Raw genomic sequence first — 18,923 nt, 5'->3', positions numbered from 1 at the left:
TGAAGGGTTCTGCTGTGAAATATGACACATTGTCTAATGGGGTTGGGGAGAGAGAAAACATATTTCCTATAAGCTTTCCTTATCAGAATTGGCATGAAACCTACTTTTCTAAGATTGCTCACAAGTCACAGAACCTGCCTTTCTTTTTACGTCATGCATTAAATATGCATGACGACTCCCACACAGAAGTTCTTCCTCACAGGTGAACTATGTGTTCTCTACTAAATAAATATCCTGAACACAGAATACACACATACACCCTTCAACTATTGTAATTTTATATGCTTATTCTTTTACTTCACTATTACACTTTATTGTTCTAATTAAATGTTAACATCCTTTTGAAAAGAAGAGAAAAAGTGTACATTGAAGATATTTCTTTTGCACTTGTAACATGACATGCAGCTGAAATTATGGCTATAAGCTTGTAGTCAGTTATGCATGCTTGACTATCACATGCAAGGAGATATTTATATGCATAGCTGATCAGAAGACTGAACTCTAAGGGTTCTCCAATCCTGCGAAAAGTGTTAGACATATATCAGCTGCTTTTGACCAGTGCCACTATAAGTGACCCAACTAGTTCAAATGTACACCTAGTTTAAAGGTCTAATACTTCAATTTTAATAAGTGTATTACCCGACATTAGATACATTATTTTATAAGCAGTGTCATAGAAACAAATCTGCAATGATTTATGAGAATATTTTATTGTTCCAAAGATATGAAGAAATAGGCTATATGAATGGTAGTTTGGGGTAATAAAAATGAACAGCATTTGAATGTAAAAATATCCCCCCCCCAAAAAAACCTAATCTTTTTCCATTCATCAGCTTTAAGGATATTTACTCACACTTTCTTTTTAATGTTTACCTATTTGCCATTCTACGACAACATAAATGAAAAGCACCTTTAAGAATTTGACACAATGCCTGTAACAATGATTTGCATTACTGAGCATTATTCCAAGCTCAATGCTTCTGACCCACTACAACTGTACAGTATTAGATACAATCTGCAATGAGATAAATGAACACACTTCACTCTTTTTTTCTTTTTCTTTTTGGTTAGTTTACTTTGCTGTCAGATCACAGTTTTTTCTAATGAACTATATAATCTGTTCACCATATCCTTTAATATTATTCAAATATTTTGCAGATGACAATAAAAGAATACTCATAAGACCATCTCATACTCCATGCAATGTGGAGCAGCTGTGATCAACTAGTTTGCTTCCAGGCCCCTAAATTTCAATACATGTTGTGCTTTGATGGTGCCTTGAGATGCACTGAAATATACCTTGACAGACCCTGGAAGCAAAAGGAAAATGAAATGAAGATGCCTGAAGATATTTGGAAAATAAAACCTCGAAATACTACATGTTGTTGAAATCAGTGTGAATATATCCTTTGCAAAACATCATGTCAAACTATTATATGTCAATAGAGATTGAAAGATTGTTAATGCAGATCACTTACATGAAATTTTACCAGTATGCCTGTGAATTGCCTCCTGGGATAAGTATTTAAAATATTGCTTGAAAAATTCTGCATAGGAAGCAGTAAGCTTTATATAATAATGACTGGGGTGGGGAGTATGCTCCTTTTTAAGAGGTTTTCCATATATTTACAGATATACTTGGGAAGGAATCCAAAGAAAAACTAAAGTGCATGCTAATTTCTTTTTTAAAAGCTTTCCCCCAATACCAAATAAAGAGCAGGTCAAAAAGTTGGTGAAATTATGTGCTATTTTCCCTCATTCTGTACTAGAAATTCCAAATTAACGAGTCTTAATAGTCTAAACTTGCAATTTCTGCTTAGCGGTGTGTGTGGGGTGGTGGTGGTGGTTTTAGAAACTATACTTCAAACCAAAAAAGTAAAATGAAGCAATTAATGGTAAGTGACAAATTTTGTTCTACATATGAAGCTTATAATGATGATTTTTGTTTGTATTATTGTTCAGTTGTTATGGGAGTGTCTTGTGAGTGTGTTTATGTAGATCTCTCTCTCTCTCTCTCTCTCTCTCTCTCTGTGTGTGTGTGTGTGTGTGTGTGTGTGTGTGTGTGTTACTGTGATTAACAAAATATTTTTCATTTAGATAGCAAAAAATTTGTTTCTCTTTCATCAGCTTCTGATAAAAATGAAAAATAGTATATATGTTAATGAATGGTTGGCATCTTGTATGCTTCTTAATGGTACAGTGTATGTTTATGTTTTTAAATGTGTTATAAGTCTCTTGGAGACATTTAGGTAGCAAGCAACTTTCCACTACAAGTACTATTAATAATAATAGACATAACAATGTTGTATAAAAAAGGAATACTGAATGTTCTTAGCTAGTATGCTCAGACAAACTTTTTTGCAGTTAACAATGTTAAACTCCCTTAGGTAAAGGGACCCCTGACCATCAGGTCCAGTCGTGACTGACTCTGGGGTTGCGGCGCTCATCTCGCTTTATTGGCCGAGGGAGCCAGCGTATAGCTTCCGGGTCATGTGGCCAGCATGACTAAGCTGCTTCTGGCGAACCAGAGCAGCGCACGGAAACGCTGGAGCAGTACCTATTTATCTACTTGCACTTTGACATGCTTTCAAACTGCTAGGTTGGCAGGAGCAGGGACCGAGCAGCGGGAGCTCACCCCGTCACGGGGATTCGAACCGCTGACCTTCTGATCGGCAAGTCCTAGGCTCTGTGGTTTAACCCACAGCGCCACCCGCGTCCCTTCGTTAAAGGCACCTAATGGTGACATTTGCTGATTGCTATGTGCCACATCATGACTAATGGTTTAAAAATACACCTTAAGCATAGACTCCTCTTCTTTTTTCAGCAGGAAAAGGCAATTGCATTTTCTTCTGGAAATGACCATTTTAGGGGACCCACTTTTGTGAATTTTTGATCATCTAAACATAGAACTGGTTTGGGATTCCTAAACTGAACAAGCCTTCACCAGAACATGATACTGGCAGAGAATCTGCCTAAGTTGGAATGTACTGTTAAATGCTGGTTTTTATACCTCCAGGAGATTGCAGAAAAGGGTCTTGCTGTGATAAATGCAGCCTGGCTTTCTCTGGAGTTATGGGCCTGGGTGCTTTTTTCCCTTTCCCCCTTCTTTCTTTTTGCTAAAGCCTTGCCATAGCTGAGAAAAGTCTATTCTTTTGACCTCCTCCCTGCTTTTCAGACAGTGGACAAGGAAAGAAGCTACAACCTTCTTTCTCTTCCTTTCTCTCTCTTGCCATCTTTCCAATTCATGGTAACTTCCTCCCCCCTTACTTCCTTACCACTTCTTCATATTTTTTTTAAAGAGCTCTGATCTCATCTCCATTGCTTCTCTGAGTACCTTATCATTCCCTCCAACATTTCGCCAATGAAAATAGGGACATCCCATTGCATAATGATAATTTTACTATTTATACTCTCCACATCTTACTGGGTTGCCCCAGCCACTCTGGGCAGCTTCCAACATACAGTATACAAAAACATAAGAAAACAGTAAACATTTTTTTTAAAAAACTTCCCTATACAGGATTGCCTTCGGATGGCTCAGGGGTCAATAACGCCATACCCTCTAACATTTCTCCAGTGAAAATAGGGACATTCTAAGGAAAAGTGGGACATTCCGGGATCAAATAAGAAACTGGGATGGCTTCTCTAAATCACAGACATCCCTGGAAAATAGGGACACTTGGAGGGTCTGCCACTCCACAAGCCAAACTTCAGACCAAATTTACGCACTCTTACATATCTGTCTACAAACACATGTGATCTAACTTCCACCCAGCCATTCATGTTCTGGAGGTGCTCATTCCCTGAACAAGGAGAAATAGTTTGTAAATGTCCCTAGAAGCACACGCCCTAAGCAAGTGTGATAACACAGAGTGTGGCTAAAGAAATTGAAAATAAGTGCAAGAAATAAAAAACTGAACATAAACAGACCAAAAGGGCAAAGTCAGAACAAAGAACAAGGAGCTAACCAAAGTTAAACAGCTAGCCAAACTTCTGCTAAAAGGGTTGACCCAATTACGAAGGGAAGTAATACGTTTTGTGGCTTTATTTTGAAAGCAGATGGAATAACAAGACAAAAATGGAAGAATGGTACTTATTATGTGGTTAGTATTCAACAAATATTAAACACTAGTAGTAGAATAAACAAGTCACAGACATGGCTCATCTAATGCTAGACAGCTGCTAACAGCAAAGTAAACTATCCATGCGTACTCTTCAATGAAGCCTGGAATAAAATATATAAGGGGTTAATTTTAAACAACAAAATTTTATTTGTAAGTTTTAGGTTTTTAGGTGGATGGAGGATGCATATAAGTCCAAATCCAATCAGCAAAATACATATAAGCCAAGTTTCAAAACAGACCTGAACATGATCAAATCAGCTTGTTTGGAAACCAAACAAGGAACAATAATTCCAAGTAAAATGGCAGGGCCTTTTGTATTAAAGAGCAGAAACACAACAGAAACAAAATATAATAAAAAATGAAAATTCAGGTACAAGAATTATGTATTTCATACTGAATAATTATTTCCTTACTGCCCGTAAATCCTCTCTGGTAAGCTGTGCATCTAAAACTCATCGAACTGCCAAGGGGTAAACGCAGCTCCATCCATCACACAGCCACTTGACAAATACATTCCATAATAGAAGTTTATTTTTATGGGAGGCTGAATCAAGGACTTTCCCATGCATACAAAAACTTGTCAAAATTATTTATGAGTCTTGCTGAGACACACAATATGTCATATCAAACTCCTATTTTCCTTCCAAGCGCGGACTGTCAATATCTCTGCTACTATCAATAATGTGGAACACCGCAGCTATAGGCCCTCAGCATTTTGAGGTCATCTGCCCATCCTAGCCTGCTGCCAGGAGCTAGCTAGCTAGCTCTCTCTCTCTCTCTCTCTCTCTCTCTCTCTCACTGCAATGCAGCTGAGGAGAGATACATTTGCAATCACAGCGAGGTGGTGTTAAGGTAAGCACCAGGGATTGCATTCAAAGCCTTTGCCAACATAGAATAAAGAAAAGTGAAAATATATTTGACAAATTACAGTTCATTATAGCCAGAATTGTGGAAATAATAGGATGTCTTTGGCTTTTCCCTACATTAAACTACCTTCAAGCTCTATCACATTTTTTCTGGGATAATTAAACAAAAACTTCTGAAGATAATGTCTCTGGCCCTTCTGGACCAAAAGCTACAGCATGAGTTAAATAGACTGAATCTGTTCTACAATGTTTAGAAAAGTTTGACTTTTCTAAGAGTATGGCTATAATTTGGTTAAGTGGAGTATCCCACGGGATGATCAATGGACTTCTCATATATTACCTCTGCATTCACTGTATATTTTAGAAGTGATGCTAAATACCAAGTCATGTTGCCTGCTCTGCCAAAAGGAGAGTCAGAGTTGGCCTTATAGAACCATTGAAAACATTCTGAAATGGGCTATGAATACGTTGCCTGCACAGAAATGGCTAGAGAGGTGTTCCTCTAAAACATCTAATAAGACACATTACCTCAAAGCAATGTAGTTACCCATGCAGTGCAAGTCACTTGGTAGACAATCCATTACTCAGACAAGTCCCAAAAAACACAGTCCTGTTGACATTATGATTACATTAAGACCCAGCTTTACCAGGCCTATCAAAAATTCTGATCGCTCATAAATACTTTATCCTGGAACCCCACAATCTGGAAAGGTCTTTGAGTTGTTATAGTGTCATTATTGCAAAGTAAAAACATAATAAGAACTGCAGCCTTAGTTGTTTTATTTCAAGTGTGTGACACCTCAGGCCTTCTGGCCAAATTAGACTGCTTCCTATACCCATCTGGCCTCTTACTGTTCCCATATGCTATATATTAATTTGGCTCAACTCTGCATTTTGTCAGAAGCCAACCCTATCTCTATTGGCTGTGTCAAGCGAATGATGTGGTTCTAAGGGTACTGATATGACTTGGCTCAGTCGATTCTCCCAGCATAACAAGAAAGATGAAAGTACTGCAGTCAACAGGGACGAGCAAGGGTCCTCAAATGTGTGTGTGTGCATGTGTGCAAGAGGCATTATGGATTGTTATATGTGTGTACGTTTAAGAGCTGCCAGCATTTCCGCTGGGTTTTGTAGCTGAGCCTTTAACAGATATTAACAGGTCATCGTGTTTATCTCTATGCTTTGAAATACTGGTTTCTGCAGATTAAGAGCACAAGGACAGGCTGGGCTGATGTTTTCTTTCCCTAGTTAGTGGAAATATACATATCCCATCCACAAAACAGCAAACATATATGTCCATGACTGCAGCCTAGTGGCCACTTTAAAATTGGCAATGTGGCTCTTAGGTTAAAAGGGTTCCCCTTCTATTTATTATCATCTATCAAGTTATCATAATCTTTCATAGTTCGAAGTGTCAGGGCAAGTCCAGTCATGAGACAGAATGAGATTGCCACCTAGGGCGGCAGATTTAAGAGAAACACATGGTCAATTATTTAATTTATTATATGTTGTTACCACAGGAGAAACCATTTGGATTTTCTGACTTGGGCAGCAAATTCTGATCCTGAAAAATGATCCACAGTTTTGGCACTGCAGCCCCATTAAGTAGACTGAATGGAAAGCCAGTTCAGTCTTCTTTTTGAAAAAGCACATACTACAGCAACTAGTTCAGGGACAAGGATCCTTTTTGTGACCTGCTAACTTTCCATATTGCAGGGAGCGTTCTGTGAATGATAGCTTTTAAACTCTGCCCAACCTGTACTGTGAAGTAGTCCAGTTCTGGGAGAGTTGAGCCACACTAATGTTTCAGTGTCTCAGACAAGAGTAATTTTAAAGCCACGCTTCAAAGCTCAATGACTGGGGGTTATTTGAATCTCAGTTTTACATATCTAACATTGTATTCATCATAACATTCTATGCATGGAGCTTAAGTACAAGATTTAGCTCTTGATGCTCTTGCTCATTTTCAGGTGTTATATTTCACATATTCAAATCCTTAGACAAACATTCCAACTTGCCCCCTGTCACACTAACTCTATCACTAAAGGACAGAAGGTAATTGGGAGATTTCTCTAATTGTTAAGCTCTTGCAAGGGCTGAGCCTGATCATTCACTGAATTGTTGAGTTGATGGGATTCATGTAGCTGGTTATAAATTGATAATCTAAATTAATTCATTCAAGCAGAAATCGATTTTGTAACTCCTTGAGAGCTTGTAATAATGCTTACCTCCCACTGCTAGCTGCATTCTCTGTTTCATAAAGCTGGTTGGAAACAGCTGGATTCAGGTGACCTGCTAGCTCATTAAATCTGCTACATGTTCCTTTTGGTAAATGATATTAAGCTGAAATGTCCTTGCGCTGATTTTTTTCTCTTAATTTTATGACAGAAATAACCTAATTTGTAACACAAAATAACAATCTCCTTGGATTACTTTTGCCTTGTTAAAATATTTTATGCATTTTTCATTTACACGAAGGTAATGGAAAAACACTTAAAACTATCTGTTATTTAAACCACAAGAGATATATTACTGGAAGTCTGAGAGCTGCAAAAATGATTGCATCTTCATAGTCTTTGCTTTATATCTGTAATAAAAGGTGAACAATTCAATTCAGTGGTTAGTAAATAAAGTAAGATAGGGGTTTTTTTTAATGTTCTCCATTGGAAAAACTAAAATCAAATTGCTTTTCAAATTCATTTAGAAGGAGGACTTATTACTTACTCCCTCCTCTCTAATATAAAATGCATAGTTTTCATTTTGAACCTTAAAAAAATCTTAATCTAAGAGTAGATGTAACCTAATTCTGAATCTCAAACGAGATAGAATCAGTTCTCTTCACTGTCCTTACCATAATTATTAAAAGAATGTGGATGAAGGTGGAGATTGGAACCTAAAGAACGCAGAGTATCTGACTTTAGGATACGCATTTCTTTATCTAAACTATTTGAATATCCCCCCCCCTTTTGATTAACCAAACAATATGATAAAATAATTAGGGCACTCTAACATGTAGCAGTGAAAACATATTTCCAACAAAACCATCAACCCGGCAGAGATTCAATTCTTTATCAAATCCAGCACAGCTGATTAATTAACAAGCTAATCAGTATCTTTTATCAAAATTTCACAACACTGGAGAAGGAGAAGGGTGGGGAGTGGGAAAGCAGCATGAGAACTTCTACTGAAAATCACACAGTGTATCCTTAACATTGGCAAACAGCACCAATCCAAAACATCTGCAATGCCCTTGACACGTTAGCCTATTTTTCCCAGTAGAGTTCACCATGCAGCAACATTCACTCAGGTTGATAAGATGGCTAAAGCTATCCAAAGAAATTAGCAGAAGAAATGTTTGAGACTGCTTAGCTATTAAGATAATAGTAGCTAAAATCAGAATTATTAGCTTATTAAAATTAAAGATCCATATAAAGATAAACCATCCTTTTAATGATCAGAAAAGGGGAGGGAGGGAAACCTGCATTGATTTCTAGCTTCTGCTAATGAAAGCACAATTTTTTAAAAAGGAGATGAAAGTATACAAAATGTGCTTATTGTTCATATATGTAGGAGACTCATTATAATACCTTCTATCCAAAGGGAAGTTCTCCTTTTCATCACCTTAAGTGGCCATGTTAACCAATGTCACCTATCCTGTTCTGGGATGACCAGAAAAAGACAGAGGTAAACTAGGTCATAAACATTATGTGGCATACCAGATCTCCATAATGAGAATCTAGCATGCAAAACCTCTACCCAGGTGGGTGCTGGTTGGAAACGCCCTCCCCACAGCAGTGTCAGGAGGCACTGGGTCATATGCTATATCCTAGGGCCATCCAAGCATAATGGGCAGAAATCAGGAACTCTTAAGGTTTGCAGAAATACAAATACCTACAAGAGAGGGAAACCTTCAAAACAGTCCAACAAGAACTCAGCATGTTCTGAGGCCATAGAATGCTGACTGACCCTCGGGAGAGGACAGAAAATTGGGAAAAAATGGAATGAGGTATCCTAGAAAAGGACGTGGCTGGCTGGAACCCCGAAAAAGAGCCCTCAACATGCTGCATTTCATTGTAGGTCCAGTTGTTCTCTCACATGCCTTGTCAAAGAAAGCAATATAAGTGACTGGACATCAGTTGTCATACACTTTAAAGACTAAGGGGGTCTTCTTCAGGTGAATTGACACAACCATCTCTTTCAAAGCAGCTACTATAACCCCTTGAAATAGGGCATTCACCACCCCCTGGACACACCTCTTGGTGCAAGTATAGACAGTTCCAAGAATATACCAACAGCTGACTTCCAGTAAAAGAATAACATTGGAATCAGTATCTTACATGTGCAGCATTGTTTATTTTATTATGCTTACACTCTGATCCTAGGTATGTTTTCTTGCAGAAACTAGATACAATATTTGGTTAGAAGAAGAACATTCCATTCATTTTATAATGAAATTTATGGTACATGCCTCACTGGACTTTGTGGGAGTGTCAAATGATGCTATCTATATCTATCTAAACATTATTTTAAAAGCAAATAATTCATTTGTCATAGTGATTTGGAAGCTGTCTGCGAACAAACACCGGCTCCCTCGGCCTATAGAGCGAGATGAGCGCAGCAACCTCAGAGTCATCCATGACTGGACCTAACGGTCAGGGGTACCTTTACCTTTACCTACCTAAACAGTAGATCTACTAGAGATATATAAGATATACTAGAGATATACAAGACATGACACTATATACTCTGGAGTCTATCAGTATTAATAGTTAGAACAGATAGACCTGAAGAAAAATATTAATAAAAGCATGGTTATAGTATGTAATTTGGGTATAATATAGGTTGTTGCTTTTTTATGATTCATTGATTTGGGATGCTGAGTGCATCTATGGTAATGAAAAGAGGTGCTTGTGGAGTTGGAATTTTTGAGAGGATGCTTGTGTTTGTAATGATTTCTCAACAAAGTTTCAGCTGAGTTTAAAAGTCTGCCATCAAACAACAACAAAATAATAAAATCTGAAAGCATTATAATTCATTTTTTTTTAGAAAATTATTTGACTTGTAAAACTTGGTCAATTTTTTTTAAAATCAAAGAACAAAATTTAATAATTATTGTAAACGATCATATGGTAATAATTAAGCTAATACGTAATTAGCATTTTCTAACAACCATTGTAATAGTGACAAATGCTTTCATTCATTTTGCCCTGATCATTAAAGACTTTAAAGGCACTAATTTTGTTAACTGAGTCCCTTGACTATTCATCAGTTATGCGATTCAACCTATACTCTAGTGGCCTGTAATCAGCGTATTGCATATTATATGAAGGGGATTTTTATCATTGTTCTTAGCTTTGCCACCTTTATGTCCTCTCTCCATCACACAGCAGGTAGAAGGATATAAATATCATGGTACCTCACAAATATGGATTGCACCAATCTTCAGTTCCAAACTGCATGAAATAAAATAATATTTTTGCCCTGATGTGTTTATCATAATGATTGCTCAGATGTCTTCTTTTCTCATGGATGCTCTTAAACTGGTTTTTAAAGAATATTGGCAGCAGTATTCACTATTTTATTTTATCTCATTTCATTCAACTGTAAAGGCTTTTCACTTCTAAATCTAGTATAAGCCTCTATAACTCTGGCAGTTAGTAATAATAATAATATGGGGGTGGGGTGGATTTTATGCCTGATATTAGAGGTGCCATACCACCTTTTAAAAAAATCATTGTAAAAGGAACTAGGTAAGAACAGATCTTTTATGTAGATGATGTGGCCAACAGCCATAGCTCCTAATGAAGTCACTTTGTCATTTCTTCTTTAGTTGTTCCTGCTATTATAACGCCCAAATTCCTATTGCTATCTTCAAGATCCTTGCAACAATAAACCATAGGGTTGTAATCACTAGACTTTACTCAAAAGAAGACCCACTGAAATTTGTTTTCAGAACTAACTTAGGTCCATTAATTTTAATGGAACTGGTCTGAGTAAACTGAATACAACCCATAGAGCCAGCCCAAGACGTTTGCTGCTTAAGATGAAGCAGAATATGCTCATCACCTCCATACCTCCGCTCAGGCAAGGTGCACAGCGCCCAAGGCCAGCCAAGTTATTTTGGTGCCTGAGGCAGAAACTCCCACATGTCTTTCCCCCTTTGCAACAGTGAAACACAACAGTAAATTAAATTACTAAAAAATTTCTCCTTTCTCATGACATCCCAGAATCTCTACCTATACAGTGGTGCCTCGCAAGACAAAATTAATTCGTTCCGCAAGTCTCTTCGTCTTGCGAGTTTTTCGTCTTGCGATGCACGGTTTCCCATAGGAATGCATTGAAAATCAATTAATGCGTTCCTAGGGAAACCGCCTTCAGACCAGGTCCGGGGACAGTCTGTCCCCGGACCTCTTCTGAAGGCTAGGGGGGGGACAAGGGCTTTTCTTCCCACCCCCAGCATTTTAAAAAACCCCGGGACAGCGGAGGACTTCTCCGCTGTCCGGGCGATCTTAAAATGCTGGCGGGCGGCATTTTAAAATCGCCCTGGGACAGCGGAGGACTTCTCCGCTGTCCGGGGCGATTTAAAAGCCCCTGGGAAGGCAGGCAGGGGGGACAAAGACTTTCGCCCTCCGCCCGCCTTCAGAAGGTGTTCCCGCCCCGCCGCCCGGCTTCGGAGCAGTGTTTTAAACAATCTTCATGACTGGTATCTTGCATGTTTATCTTTACCCGCCTCTCACCCAATATCCTCTGAGAGCACCTTATGATCCAGTCACTCCATGTCAATCCTCATTCAGAACCTCTGGCTGTTTTTTTAAAATATAATGATCATAGTAGAAGTAATCAAAATATGTAAGAACCGTATCCTTAAAATACAGCAAGCGTTATTTTTCAGTAGACTGCTTAATCTCTTCTTAATGATTAAATAAATAAAAAATCATCTGCTTTCTTTGATTACATATCACATCGTATTCATTTCAAAGATTTAATATTCTGCCTTGTCTCTGTTTGCTCAGTTTTGTTCCCTAGGTCATAAATATACTTCTCTCTACTTTCCTGACCCAACTAAGAGGCCATGATGTATTTTGAATTGGAAAATGATTTAAATATTAAGCAAAATGTATAAAATCTCCTAATGATACAAAAATTATTGATGCTAAAGAGCTGATAAGTTTCTAAAGAACCTTGTTGAAAAATATGGTTTATTTTAACTAGTCAATTTTGTTCTACACACTGACTTCCTCCATTTTCCCCAACTCTCTTCCTCATGGTCAGAAGACCATGGTCAAAGATAGTCCCATTCTCCGCCCTATGCTGAAAATAAAGTCAACGGCTTGGACCCAGAGATCAACTCATGGTAAGTATGGGTGAAAAATAGCTTTTCTATCCCTCCCTCTCCCAGCAGCCTCCCAAAAAGGTTCTGCAAGCGTTAAAGGACCCTGCTTATTGGGGTGAACTAGAAAGATCACAGACTCTCCTCATTCAGCACAATCCCCTAATTCTGAGGGCACCCTTTATGGGTCTTGGGCGGCTGAAAGGGGGGTGAAGCAGGAAAGTCACCTTTTGCCCAATGCTTCTATGAGAGGATCTCAAGATCCAATTAGTTAAAACCAGGTCAAACATGCCAGCATTTGCATTCATTCAAATTACATGTCTTAATGTAATCTGAAAACCAAAACCATTCATAAAGATGTCTGCTCAAATTTAAGATGAACTGTAGCAGAGTTATGTTCCTTTTTATTATTATTCATTGAAAGAGATGCTAAGGATGTGGAGGGAGGTCTGGTTTGGCATGGCAGCTAAGCCCATTCAGAGGATGGATTTCCCAAAAACTAAACTGAACCCAATAAAAACCAACCACTAAGGTACAAGCTAATACAGCAACAACTTTTATTATACAGTCACAGAACTGGTAAGTAAAAGATAGTAATGCTGGGAGCTAGAGAAGCCCACAAAACACTTTCATGTTTACACTTCTAGCAGCAGCCCTTTGTGTCTCATAGGGAGCTGCACCCGGGATGACTACCTTACAGAATAAACTCCTCTGTTTGACAATCCTCAGTTTGAACAACTGTGTGGTCCAAGTCTGAGTTAAAGATAAAGAACCATGTGGACTCTCCCTCATTGGAGGTTTTCAAACAGAGGCTGGATGGCCATCTGTCAAGGATTCTTTAGCTGTGATTCCTGCATTGCAGAGGGCTGGACTAGATGACCCTTGGAATCCCTTCTAACTCTAAAATTAAATGATTCCAAATTAGTGCAAACAAATTTTACATAAATAGGTGTTCTATTTTGCCCTCTTTTTCGATGATACATTTTTCTTTTCCCAATAGATTTTATTAAAGTTTGAAAAAAGATATACAAAGATCAATATCCAATATCCTTTTATAATATCAAAGATAATAGAAACTAATCTAAATAAAAGCACAAACAAAAAGAAAAAGGAGGGCGGAAGAAAATAACTTCTGATTCTTCATCAGTCAGCTATATATAGAAAATAATTCAAAACATCCACTCCAAGGTAACACTCAAATATTCCACTTTCTATAAATTACTATTTTCTTCAATCCTCAAACCCAGAGATGACAGGTTCTTTTTTTTTCACATCAAAAGTCCACAAAGTGTTTCCAATCTTTAGAAAATATCAACAATGATTTTTCTCCACTTAAACACATTAACTTCGCCATCTCAGCTAAGTCCAATAATTTTAACGACCATTTTCTCTTTTTGGGTAAAGCATTAAGTGGCCACCTAGTTGCACCAGAGGACCATCACTTTTGAATTGTCTTTTGAAGGGTCACAGGAGGCTACCACCAGGAGGAAGCTGACATACCCCCATGTGCATCTGGCATCTTGGAGCATGGCTAATATGGATGCAGCAGCATTACATAGAGTGGCTTTCATCCAAAGAGTCTGATTTGTCAGGCAGATATTGCGTACAAATAGTATGAAGTCACATTACGAATGAATTTATGTGCACTTGATTGAATGAGGCATAAAACCTGAAACATCCATAATGGCAATCAGCACAAAGACACAGGCAGCAAACTAAATTTCCTGACCTTTCGCTTGTGCATTTGTGCATGCTGAAATCAGATCTCACACATTCACACTTCAAAAACTGCTACTCGCTATTTCACCAATTGGCAGGCCAATCTTGTTGGCCTTTCTGAATATTTATCCAATAGTTTGCTGTCAATATCAACTATATCTGCAGTCCAAAGTGCAGTACTTGGGAAATTTTACATCTTGATTGCAATAAATGTTTTTGTGTGTGTGATTATATAGTTTTTGCAACAGTTATGGTACAGAAAGCAGATGTGTCATTGCCAAAAAGAATGTTGTGACTCAAAATCAAGCTTGTAGGCTTATAATCATTTGTCTAATTCTAGAATCATCAATACCAGGTATCTCCTGCTCTTTAAACCACAAAATATACGTATTTTTAAAGTGTTTGCATGAACTTCACATCTTTAGTTAAAAGTAGTTAAACAATACTGGTATCTTGATAGACTCATGTTTTGTCAATAACCCTGCATTGTTAGCTGTCATTAGTTTCATGTGGCATCTGCCTGTCTTTTAAGTAACTCTCTAATGAAAAATTAGCACTTCATTACACACACACCAAATCCTTGGGAAGACCCCACATGGCCCAGAAGATACGACAGAACACTATTCTGTTGAATAGAGTGATGTTTGTATATTTATCAACTTCTTCATTTTACAGCTGTGCCTGTAGCGGTCTATTGACACACTTGGTTTAGGGTTTCCAGGATACTTCATATATAGTGAAAATTGTATGGAAGATGCCCATATAATGTGTAAGATGGTGAGATGGGATTATATTATACCATTCCAGAAAGCAGTTCACTAGCTGCTGGTGAGCAACTGGACTGGGCCCAACTAGCATTTAAAGCCCTAATAAGCTTTGGACCCAAGTATGTGAAGGAGCACTTTGCCCAGCAGCAGAATTAAAGTTTTGTGATTTGCAGGGTAGACCCTGCTTGTGGTACCCTTGGGTAATATGGTCTGAGTGTCACAACAAGAAACAGGATCTTCTCACCAGTGACACCACCAGGTGCTAATGAACTCCATTCCTGAAGATCAGATTGTGTCCCTCACTTTATGTTCATTCAGAACACAATTTAAAACCAGTTTTTCTTGTTCCAGGAAGGCTTTGGAGTAAAACAGAAGAGACACTATTTTTATAACGTAGTTTTGATTATTATTGTTGTTGTTGTTGTTGTTGTTGTTGTTTTTCACTGTGGTTCTGCTTTTGTTTTTAATGTATTTTTCTATTATTATCAGCCACCCACCCTGGGCTCTCATAATGTAAAGGGTGGAGCATCAGAAAATAACAAAAACAAATTCAAGTTATAACTGAACTGGGTGATGACAAATGGCAGCTTCTGCCAGATTGCTGTGTTGAACATCTATAGCCTAGCATGCTACCACAGGAGTAACAAAATGAGAGGGACAAGAAAACAAGACACAAACATGAAGTTTGTTTTGTCTTCTGATTCAGCAATGGATTTAAAAAGTAGAAGGAAAATCTCTAAGTTGCTTCTTGGTCATCCTATTATGGTTTAAAGGAAGGGAAAGCAGTTGGGTTTTTTTACGCACTTCCTTTGTATTTCATGAAGACTTTAAAAATAGGGAAACATTTTCCAAAGACTTTTTACAATTCCCGCTCACCCCCTCCTAACAGGTAGGTGGAGTTTGCGACCCCATGAGGGGCCATGCACCTGGTAAGCGGGTGTCTTTGGCTCGCCCCTGCCTGGCAGGCCAATGGGCTGCCAGCAGGGGTGTGGCCTGGGACAGGTACAGGGGCCGATCCTTCAGCCAATGCTCATTCTTCTTCTTTCTTTTCTTTACTTCAACTTCCATACAGAGGTAAACACCCAAAGACCAAAGTGAGTACTTATCAATTCAGCCATCAAACATTCAATATTAGTCAAAACACAATAAAAAAAATCCTTCCAGTAGCACCTTAGAGATCAACTAAGTTTGTTATTGGTATGAGCTTTCGTGTGCATGTACACTTCTTCAGATGCACTGAAACAGAAGTCACCAGACCCTTATATATAGTGAGAGGGTGGGGAGGGGTATTACCCAGAAGAGTGGTGGGAATGGGTGATTGGTGTGGTAAACCTTTTGACGGCTGTTAATGACTGCAATTGGTCTTACTGGAAAAAGCAAGGGGTGAGATGGCTAAAAATAGCTTTATCATGTATAATGAGATAAGAATCCATTGTTTCTATTCAGACCAGGTTTCTCCATAGTTTTAAGTTTGGTGATAATTCAGCAACTTCTCTTTCCAGTCTATTTCTGAAATTCTTTTGTAATATGACAGCTACTTTGAGATCTTGTATAGAATGTCCTGGGAGACTGAAGTGCTCTCCTACTGGTTTCTCTGTCTTGTGATTCAGAAATCACAAGACAGATTTCTGACATCAGTTACTACCTGTAACTATTCAGTATTAGGGCAGCCATGACAGTAGCACATGCACATGGCTGTCCTCTTCAACCACAGAAGATCTCACTGAAAAAGGTCAGGAGTCCTACAGACGCATTCAAAACTTGAACAGTTAGAATCATTTGAGTGGAAAAGCAGGGCCATCATAACCACCATCTGCAGACCATTCTGCACTATCTAGGTTCTAAACTGCATAAGGAGCCTGCCAGTGTAGAGCAGTTGTCTGCTCAAGACCTTTCCTCAACATGTATGTAGAAGGTGTCAGAGCTAGGTACGGGGAACAGCACAGCCCTACTTTTCCCCTAATGTGATATGAATTGTGTGGGGTATGAATGCCAGTATAGGGCCTATTGTGAGAGAGGAATGAGGGGATTAAATAAAACAAGCACAGCTATGTCTTACTCTGTATTATCCAAGCTGAGACCTATGGGACTCTGGATGTAAAGGAATATCTTACCACAATTTTGTAGAATTCCAACTACACTTACAAATATGAGGGTATCTGGCAAATGCCAGTATTTGGTAACCACAATGGCTTCAGTAAAACTAACCACACATTTAAAAGTAGGAATTCAAGAACACTGGAATCCAGAAAAAGGGGGAAACAACTCACATAGTAACAGCTATAATATTTCTGGCTCCTATATAAATACATCATGAACAGTACTTTGAGGCAAACTGTTAACTGCTAACTCTGAAACTTCTCTAAGAGGTCTTAGAAATCTCCACAGTGATACTAAACTTACATTAAAATGATCTAGAAAAATATAGCCTCAATGTTTTGTTTCCAAAGAATTTTTATAAAGCTCACATTTCAGAAGGAGGCAAAGGGACAGAACATCTAACACAGTTCTATGTGAAAATAAATTTCTGACATATAATGTTAGTGCTAAAAGACATTTAACTCTTGAAACCCAACATCAACCATATTTTCTTTTTCTTTAAAACTTAGGAAAGCAAGCTCAGTTTGATTGGGGTAATTTTTCCTCAGATAAGATCAGCTGACAGAACCACAGGGATAAAAGCATTTTCCCAACTCATTTTATTTGTGTATTTATTTTTAAAGACATTTTTATCTGTATAGAAGTAGTCATGGGGGTCACTGTATAGAACAGATGCTTGAACCTTTCTCTTCAATGGACCTGTAAGAATCACGCAAAACATTTCCTGCAATATCCTTTTTAAAAGAATACCTGAACTCAACTTTCATGTCCAGAACTGCACCAAGACATCAGTAACATCCCTCATCAGAAAGCAAACTTGGGCTGCAATCCTATGTCTACTCAAAAGTATTTCCTAATGGGGCTTCCTTTCAGTTAAGTGGGATAAGGGCTGCAGTCTTAGATAACTTTTTAAACTGTTCCACTACCAGACACACAAATGTGTCCTTGTGTGCCATCCAGAATGTGCAAAACACCTTTCCAGTGCTCAGTTGGGCCCCCACTACCATCAATATCTTCATCTTTTCTGAGCTTCAGTTTATATACTCCCATCCTAAACATCACTGCATCCAAGCATTAATAAGTCTGATAGTAAGGATCTGACCCACACTTGTTATTTCTTAGAACATGCTACATCTGAGTTTACAAGTACTGGCTACTTGTTTTTCTCCTCTCTTTCACATGGTTCAACACAGCAAGGCTGGCTTAAATTCTAGATTGAAAATTAAATTTAGTATGTTCTAATTTAACTGTATACTTTCTATTCAGTGCTTATGGTTTCCAAACTGTGACAATGACAATGTGCATCAATGGTTCGTTTTGCAAACCAGATTGTCCTCCTTCAAATTGCTCCTTGAAAGTTTATTGTGATGCCTATAAAAAAATCCTAATGATAGCCAGGCAGCTGGCATGTCAAATCCACAGCCTATTATGTTAAACAGTATTGTCTCATTGTTTTCTTCTCTCCATTTTTCGTTTTATCCACCTGCTGTCTCCTAACTTGGATTTAGAATGGAGTCTTTTTGGGGTATGGCCAAATTGTATTTGGAAACTTATATGATTTCTTTTAAAAAACAGAAGTTAATGTAAGATGACTGTGGTCTTTGAAATGGGCATATAATGTAGTACTATGTAAATCAGTACTAACAGTGAATTAAGTTTTCGTCTATCACAACTGCCCACTTTGGATGCTCAATTCCCAGCTTGCCATACCATAGTTTAGCCGCTGGGAAGAAGGAGTGTACTCCCTATTTGCCCTTCCCCAAGCCTCATTCCTTCCTTGATTAAAACACAATTAAACAATGTTGTGGACAGAATGGTGAAGAGTAGTTTAACATCAGTTTGCTAACTGGATGTTAAACCATGGTTTAATAAATGAGGAACTGATGTTAGACCCATGAAAATTCTAGGCACCAAAATACATGCACATCTAAGTACAAAGATAGTCTGATTTTTCAGGCCACTTTCAGGATGGCTATTTTAAGTATGCTATTTTGGAACAAAATATGCAACTAAACTT

The 18,923-nt window shown here is 38.1% G+C and overlaps 1 protein-coding gene and 1 long non-coding RNA gene across 2 annotated transcripts in view; one reads left to right on the top strand and one right to left on the bottom strand.

Annotated features, from left to right (window-relative positions):
- LOC310714013 overlaps positions 1-11,231 on the top strand; it is a 134,122-nt gene extending 122,891 nt beyond the window's left edge. Inside the window, exons 7-9 of the long non-coding RNA XR_014529515.1 lie at positions 1,159-2,387; positions 2,730-9,471; positions 9,524-11,231. This is a non-coding gene — a long non-coding RNA (uncharacterized lncRNA). The remainder of the gene's footprint in view (positions 1-1,158; positions 2,388-2,729; positions 9,472-9,523) is intronic.
- ZNF407 (zinc finger protein 407) overlaps positions 1-18,923 on the bottom strand; it is a 337,553-nt gene that overhangs the window by 51,202 nt on the left and 267,428 nt on the right. The window lies entirely within an intron of this gene.

Source organism: Podarcis liolepis (genome assembly GCF_965112155.1).
Source record: "Podarcis liolepis genome assembly, chromosome: 8".
Classification (NCBI taxonomy): domain Eukaryota; kingdom Metazoa; phylum Chordata; class Lepidosauria; order Squamata; family Lacertidae; genus Podarcis; species Podarcis liolepis.
Note: the sequence above shows the minus strand (reverse complement) of the source record. Positions and strands in the feature narration are given on the sequence as shown.